This window comes from Colobus angolensis, unplaced genomic scaffold, assembly GCF_000951035.1.
Source record: "Colobus angolensis palliatus isolate OR3802 unplaced genomic scaffold, Cang.pa_1.0 Scaffold24, whole genome shotgun sequence".
NCBI classification, from domain to species: Eukaryota; Metazoa; Chordata; class Mammalia; order Primates; family Cercopithecidae; genus Colobus; species Colobus angolensis.
The window spans coordinates 8,532,781-8,540,893 of NW_012115599.1; positions in this window are offsets into that span (position 1 = coordinate 8,532,781).

The window sequence follows — 8,113 nt, forward strand, 5'->3', positions numbered from 1 at the left end:
CCACAACAGGCCAGGCGTGGTGGCTCATGCCTGTAATTCCAGCACTTTGGGAGGCCAAGGCAGGTGGGTCACTTGAGATCAGGAGTTCAAGACCAGCCTGGCCAACATAGTGAAACCTCATCTCTACTAAAAATAAAATTAGCTGGGCATGGTGGTGCATGCCTGTAATCCCAGTTACTCGGGAGGCTGAGGCAGGAGAATTGCATGAACCCAGGAGGTGGAGGTTGCAGTGAGCTGAGATCACACCACTGCACTCCATCCAGCCTGGATGACAAAGCAAGACTCCACCTCAAAAAAAAAAACCACCAAGAACAAAAACAAAAAACAAATATCCTTTTCTACGTTGTAAAATTTGGGTTAGAGGTTGAAGTAGATTATTAAGATGGCTACAAATTCCTCTCATCTTGTATGCACATCCTTTGTGATATGACTTTGCCATTCTTCTCATCAACAAGGAGAATCTATTTCACTACTCCTTGACTCTGGGTTGACTGTGTGACTTCTTTTTTTCTTTTCTTTTTTTTTTTTTTGAGATGGAGTTTCGTTCTTGTCGCCCAGGCTGGAGTGCAATGGCATGATCTCAGCTCACTGCAACCTTCGCCTCCCAGGTTCCAGCGGTTTTCCTGCCTCAGCCTCCCGAGTAGCTGGGATTACAGGTGGCTGCCACCATGCCCAGCTAATTTTTTATATTTTTAGTAGAAACAGGGTTTCACCATGTTGGCCAGGCTGGTCTTGAACTCCTGTGATCCACCAGTCTCAGCCTCCCAAAATGCTGGGATTACAGGCCTGAGCCACCGTGCCCGGCCAACTGTGTGACTTCTTTAGATAATGGGATAATAACAAATGTGATGCAAGCAGAGGCTTAAAAAGTACATGCACATTGGGGTTTGTTCTCTCTTGCTGATCTGGGAACCCTGCCACCATTACCATGTGATGCAGTTCAGGCTGGCCTGTTGGAGGATAACAGATCATGTGGAGCAGAGATGAGCCGGACCACCTCAGGCCCTACCAGAGCAATCAGCTTGCCAATCACGACATACATCAGCGAGGCCATCCTAGACCATCCAGCCCTAGCTGAGCCAGCCCAGACCAGAGACTCATGAGAAATAGTAAAATGTTCATCATTTTAAGCCACTAGATTTTGTGGTGGTTTGTTATACACCAAAAGCTAACGGATACAGGGACCATATCATATTGTATTTTGTTTTCTTCCTTAATATTTCTCCATTCCAAAAAGCTTGGGTAAGATGTTTGGTTTACTGAAGTCAGAGTTTCCACAATATATAATGCTTCATTTTCTTCTATTTTTTTTTTTTAGACAGAGTCTCACTCTGTCGCCCAGGCTGGAGTGCAGTGGTGGGATCTCTGCTCACTGCAAGCTCCGCCTCCTGGGTTCACACCATTCTCCTGTCTCAGCCTCCCAAGGAGCTGTGATTACAGGCGCCCGCCACCACACCCGGCTAATTTTTTGTATTTTTTAGTAGAGATGGGGTTTCACTGTGTTTGCCAGGATGGTGTCTATCTCCTGACCTCGTGATCCACCCACCTCGGCCTCCCAAAGTGCTGGGATTACAGGCGTGAGCCACGGCGCCCAGCCCATTTTCTTCCTATTCTAAAAGCTCTAATTCTCTTATATTATTAAGCTTCTTTCCCCAGCTTTGGTCTTTACCGAAGGGATGGGAAATAAAGGTAGTAAAAATGAGGTATATTTTTAGGAGTGAGAAGGGAGATGAACACGTGAATTAAGGTAGTGATGGTAGGATGCTAAGACTGAAAAGAGAGGACAGTGCAACCCATAAAGTGTTGACTAACTTCCTAGGAGTAGTTTGTTCTAGTAAATCAGAGTCTCTATGAAACTCCCTGGCAAAGACCCCAGATGTCCCTGTGTTAAATTGCAAACACACATTCTAAAATTCCCCTTATGTTCCATTCCTTATTTCCTCTCAATCTTTTTCACTATCCAAAGTATGGTTTTCTACTTTGTTGGTTAGAATTTTGGGGGCTTCAACTGACAAAAGCCCAACTCAACCTAGCTCAAGCAAAAAACAATATATTGGCTTTTACATCTTGAAAGTCCAGATCATCCTCAGGCTTCAGGCAAAATTGAATCCAGTTGCTCAAATGATGTCTTCAGGGAACTGTCTCCCCATCTCCACCTCCAGGATCAGCTGCACTCAGTCTTGTTCTATCTATATCCCTCAGTCCCTGACCTACTGTGTGGGTCCCAGACTTGTGTGGCAGCAACTGCCCATTGTGTCTCTCCATCCTGAGTGATCCCAGACTTCTTCCTACTCCCCACTTATTACCGTAATCATGTTAAGGGACCAGAAAACACCCAATTTCCCAAGGAAAAGGGAAAGAAACTTGGAATTTATTCTAGACCTCTCCATGAGCCCCCCCCCACATCTAACAGATCATAAAGCCAAGTCATTTCTCCCCTATTTGTGTCTTTGGAATTGGTTACTTCTTTCCATGGGCCTTGTCACTGTGCTTTATCATGCACTGTTATTTCTGTCACAGAAGAGGAAAATTTCTCCCAAAGCAGTCTTTGCTCTGCTCCCAACAAACCTAGAGTAACCTATTAAAGTATAAAACCTGAGTCTAGCATTCCCTGCTTAAATTATTTGGTTATGTAACTTGTAAAACCACAAATTTGGTGATTTGCTCAGTTGATCACTTGAACCCCTCCAGCTCCCCTGGTGGGAAAGAGCCTAGTTCTCTTAGGTTGGGCTCCCTAGAAACAGAGCCCAAGTTGGGATCAGTGTTCACTGCTATTTTAGGAGCCTCACTGCTCCCTGCCTGCGGGCTGTGGGTAGGCCCATTCTAACCCAGCGTGCCTGGCTGCCTAGGTAGAATACAATGTCTTTGGTAAGGAGATTGGGGATTGGTCTCCCAAGAGGCCCAGCATTCCTCATGCAAATTGCTTTTACCCAGGGACAAGCTCTACCTGCCTGGGGTCTCAGAGTGGGGCCTTCACCCTGTCACAAAACATCCTGTTATGCCAGGGGTCAAAAGCTCAAATGCCTCCAGGAACCAGAAGCCTGACAGACAGGGCAGCCTCCACTCAGTAACCATCGACTGTTACCCCACAGAAATCTGGCACTCACAGTTGCTAAGTCTTTAATTTTTTTCAGGAGGAGCCAAAAATATTGAGTTTTATGTGAAATATTCTGGTTTTAAGCTGTTAGCTTGATTAAAAAACAACAACAAAACAAAAACAAAAAAACAAAAAAATCAGGCAAAACAAAACTTGTCTGGGGCCTTATCTGGCCTAGGAGCTGTCAGTTTGTGAATTTAGTTTGATACCCCAATCCCAGAACAATGGATGCCCACTTGCCCCACATTTGCATAACTTTGGGAGCCACTGCAATGATCTGGGACTAGACAAAGATCAGCTGTGAATCGACTACAAAAGCTTCCATGATTTCAAAATAAAGGGTAACCTTCTTCAGCAAGGCCTGTGTGACCTCCCTGACCTGGCTTCTACCCTTCTACACCCTTTCCTGCACCTCCTTCCCCCTACCCCCAACATTATTTCGCACCTAGGGCCTTTGTGGTAACCCGGCTCTTTATCACGGAGATCCCTCCCTTCCAATTATCTAAGGGCACTCCCAGCATCTTTCAAGGATCCTTTCCTCCTTTCCCTGACCCCTGTTTTCTCTTCTGCTTCCTCCCTTTTTTAGAGTTGTTACCTTGTGGCCCCATGTGTTTTTTACATGCCTGTTGCCCCAGCTGACCGAATCCCTGGAGGGAAGGAGTCTGGGTTTCTTCAACTCTGTATCCCCACTGCCTCATAGAGACCTGGTGCTTTCAACGCAGACTGGAGCAATGGGTATCCGATGAAAAAAATCATGACTTTGACCATTGCCCTTCACATGTCAGAAATTCATTTGTGAAGAACTGGCCATTATTATGTTAAAAAATTAAGTTGAAATCTGGTATTTATGAGATGAAAACTTGCTGCATCCTTTAATTTTTAAAATCACTACATATTTTTGAAAAACAGTTGGAAAAAAATACGTTTTAAAACCTACTCAGCTTTGGACCTCGCTGAGGCTTCCAAGGTTCTGGAACTAGAGAATGGCTACAGTGACCAGCATTCGCTTTTTTATAGACCCTCAAGGGTTCTCAGGGCTCATCTTAAAGTGGGGGATGAGAGGGGAGAGGGGATGTGTGCTGTCTCCCTGGGAGGGCAGGAACTAGCTCCTCTGAATGAAATAGCACTTTCCACAGACAGCGGCCTAGGGTGTGAGGGCGAGCAAGCCGCAGTCGAAAGCCCCTTTGCATAATCCATTCTTAAATTGACTGAGGCTTGTACAGTTGTAAACTGAAACTCCAGAGGCAAACCTGAGCGGTTACATTTTCTCGAAAAGAATGTTTCTCAGCCTGTCAATTATTTCCTGCTCTCCGTCCCTCCCCAACGCGCGCACACACCCAACTTTTGGTAGCCAGCTGCCTTGACATTGAGCCTCTCTCCTACCTGAAGTGGAGCACCTCAGGAAGCAGCCAGGCTGGCGTTTCATTCATAATACATGAACTCAGGGGAGGAGGGAGGCGGGGGCAGGGGCCTTTCATCTCTATTTAAAATTCCGGCATTGCAGCTGAAAGAGAAAACGATCTGGGAGTGAACGGCACCGGGGATGAAGCATTGCACGATAACGGCACAACCGAGAGCGTCAGCGGCCCGCCCGCCGGCTATTTATACCGCGCAGATTATGCAATCCTGCTCCAGCCATTCATGCCCCGACTGGGCCGCCGCACGCCCGGGGCGGGAGGGGGGCCTCATTCCCGGGCGCCGGGTCAGTTTCTAAGTTTGCATCATCCCCTGCATTACGAGAGAGCTTGGGTTTCCATTCCTGCCAGCGGGGCTTGGGGGAGACAGTTGGGCTACAAACTCACTTGGCACACACGACTGCTTACTTAAACATCATAATAAAGGCATCAGATCGCCCGAGGCGCGGCCCCGCCGCGCTCAGGGCTGAGCTCGGGGAGACCGGAAGGAACTGATAAACCGAGCGCTAATGACAACCCCTCCCTCCCGCGTCGGAAGTGTCCTCCGAGCGCCGGTCATTGAGAAATACCGAAGGGGCAGAGTGGGGGTGAGGCGAGGACAGGCCCGGGCGCAGCTGCGCGCGCCTCGCGGGGCGGGGAGCGGGGGCGCTGCGGCAGCTGGGGGCTTCTGGGGGCCGGGCCGCGGCTGGGCGGCGCGAACCTTTGGGCTCCGTGGAGTCCTCCCTAAATCACCCCCTCCCCGCCCCTGGGAGGGGGGAGGGCGAGTGATTACTCAGATCCCACCCCCGCCCCTGGGGAAATCTACACTCCCGGCCCTACCGGACGAGAGGGGGAGAAAGGAGGCTAAAATGTCCGCTTCTCCTGGCGCCGGAGCCGGGCGGGAGGGGTGGGGGCCGCGGCCGGCTTCCCAGTGAAACAGGACCTGCGGGGCTACTGAGCATGCCCGTCCCCGGCCGCGAAGGGTCGCTCCGGCTCCGCGCTCCAGGCTTTCCGGGCAGCCCGCGGGAAGGGCCCGGGTGTGGGTGCTCCCTCGTCCAGGACTCGGAACTGAGAAGCCTGTAGGTGGGGGACCTGCTGGGGGCCCCGCTGGGTTTGCGTGAAGTTGTGAGCAGATCGATATTACTTTTGAAGCTTTACGATCCTACTCTGACTGAACACTATTGATTTGCTCGTGTTCAGAGCTTCCCGCGGCCCCCTGTTCTGCTGGTTGTGAGGAGAGACAGGGATGTGGGTCCTTAGCTTTTTCAGTAGTGACATTCAATTAAAGCCCTAAATCTGTGATATCCCCTATTCCAGCAACAATCCAATGGACTTTGATAACACCCTGTTGTTCAGATCAACAGGCGTATCCGAGTTATTCGCCCAATATCCTCATTTATTCTATGGAGCTGCAGGAGTCAGACTTAACCTCAACGACGGTAATTGATGGGGAGGACCAAGAGATGACCTGCTAGTAATGTTTCCATCAAAAGGCCCCTTTTGGGTGATGAACAAGGCAGCAGAGAACTGGCAGGCTTCATTTAAAGGAACATGAAGGACAGAGTGGAGGGGGCATTTGGTAAACCAACTTGCCAGAGAGAGGAAAGAGCTACCAGGAATCTGCATAGCACATTTAAGATTCCCAGCAACCCTATGTTGTGGGTATTATTCCGACACAACAGACACTGAACCCAAGGCTCAGTGGATCTAAGGGCCTACCTGAGATAACCCAGCTGGAGTATGGCACCAGGTGATCCCAGTGGGGACTTGGGGACTTCTGCACCTCAGAATATTTACCATTGTTCCCCTGGCAACCTGGTCCATAGGCTGGGCCAGTCGTTCACAGATACTAGCTGAGAGCTGGCTGAGTGAGTGGTGATGACACCAGTTTAACCTGCTCATAGAGCTGGCCTACCTGCAGAAATTAATAATCACCTCACCTGCCACCTCGCCATTTGTGTGCCTTGAAACTGAAGGGTGGAGCCCAAGAGATGCCCATAGGGTGGATAATTTTGACATGGGTAAGTGCTTGTGTTCTGGGAAGTTCGGTAGTAACAGGGTGGGATCTCTTTCAGCACTCCCAGGGAGAAAAGCAACCATGGCCAAAGGTGAGACCTGGGTGAGAGCAACCATGGCCAAAGGTGAGTCCTTAGCCTTCTGGGGATTTAAAGGACAATGAGATCTTGGCTTTGGTTAGTACTTTCTCACCAACTCTCAATGACCTCACAAACTTATTGATAAAGACGAGCTTGGCCTTGTTATTCCTGTTTTATAAGGAAACTCACTTGGGGTCTCAGGACTGCTAGGAGAAAACCAGAACCAAGCTGTTCCATCCTCTGGTTCATGCCCTCCTCACCATCATACATCACCAGTGTGAACCCCACTCCATGTCCGCAGAGATCATGGCTGTGATAAGCACAAAGCCTGGAGTAAACCATCAGTTTCTCCCTGACTCAAGGTGAAACTTTTTGGAGCATTTGTGGCTCCTAGATGCATGTAAATTTTAGGAATACTAAATTTGAGGCATTTATTTATTTATTTATTTAGAGACAAAGTTTCTTCTTGTTGCCCAGGCTGGAGTGCAATGGTGCAATCTTGGCACACTGCACCCTCCGACTCCCGGGTTCAACAATTCTCCTGCCTCAGCCTCTGGAGTAGCTGAGATTATGGGCGCCCACCACCACACCCAACTAATTTTTGTATTTTTAGTAGAGACAGGTTTTTGCCATGTTGGCCAGGCTGGTCTCAAACGCCTGACCGCAGGTTAGGCATAAACCACTGCGCCCAGCCTGAGGCAAATATTTAATCTCTTAACCTGTTGTTCAGTGGTTGCTATTTTTTTTTTTTTTTTTTGAGACGGAGTCTCGCTCTGTCACCCAGGCTGGAGTGCAGTGGCTGGATATCAGCTCACTGCAAGCTCCGCCTCCCGGGTTTAAGCCATTCTCCTGCCTCAGCCTCCCGAGTAGCTGGGACTACAGGCGCCCGCCACCTCGCCCGGCTAGTTTTTTGTATTTTTTTAGTAGAGACAGGGTTTCACCGTGTTAGCCAGGATGGTTTCGATCTCCTGACCTCGTGATCCGCCCGTCTCGGCCTCCCAAAGTCCTGGGATTACAGGGTTGAGCCACAGCGCCCGGCCCAGTGATTGCTATTTAGTTAACATCATATCTGGATTGTCCCGTGGACATTCAAGAGGATGGAAAAGTCTACTATGTTTGGAGAGCAGCAAGGGATAGGGACTATGTCCCTTGTTTCTTTTTCTTTCTTTCTTTTTCTTTCTTTTTTTTTTTTTTTTTTTTTTGAGACGGAGTTTCGCTGTTGTTGCCCAGGCTGGGGTGCAGTGGCGCAATCTCGGCTCACCGCAACCTTCACCTCCCGGGTTCAAGCGATTCTCCTGCCTCAGGCTCCCGAGTACCTAGGATTACAGGCACTCGCCACCACGCCCAGCTAATTTTGTATTTTTAGTAGAGACGATGTTTCACCATGTTGGTCAGGCTGGTCTCGAACTTCCAACCTCAGGTGATCTGCCCACCTTGGCCTCCCAAAGTGCTGAGATTACAGGCTTGAGCCACCGCGCCCGGCCGGGGCTGCCTCTTAACGCGAGAATTTCCATAATTTCTACGGA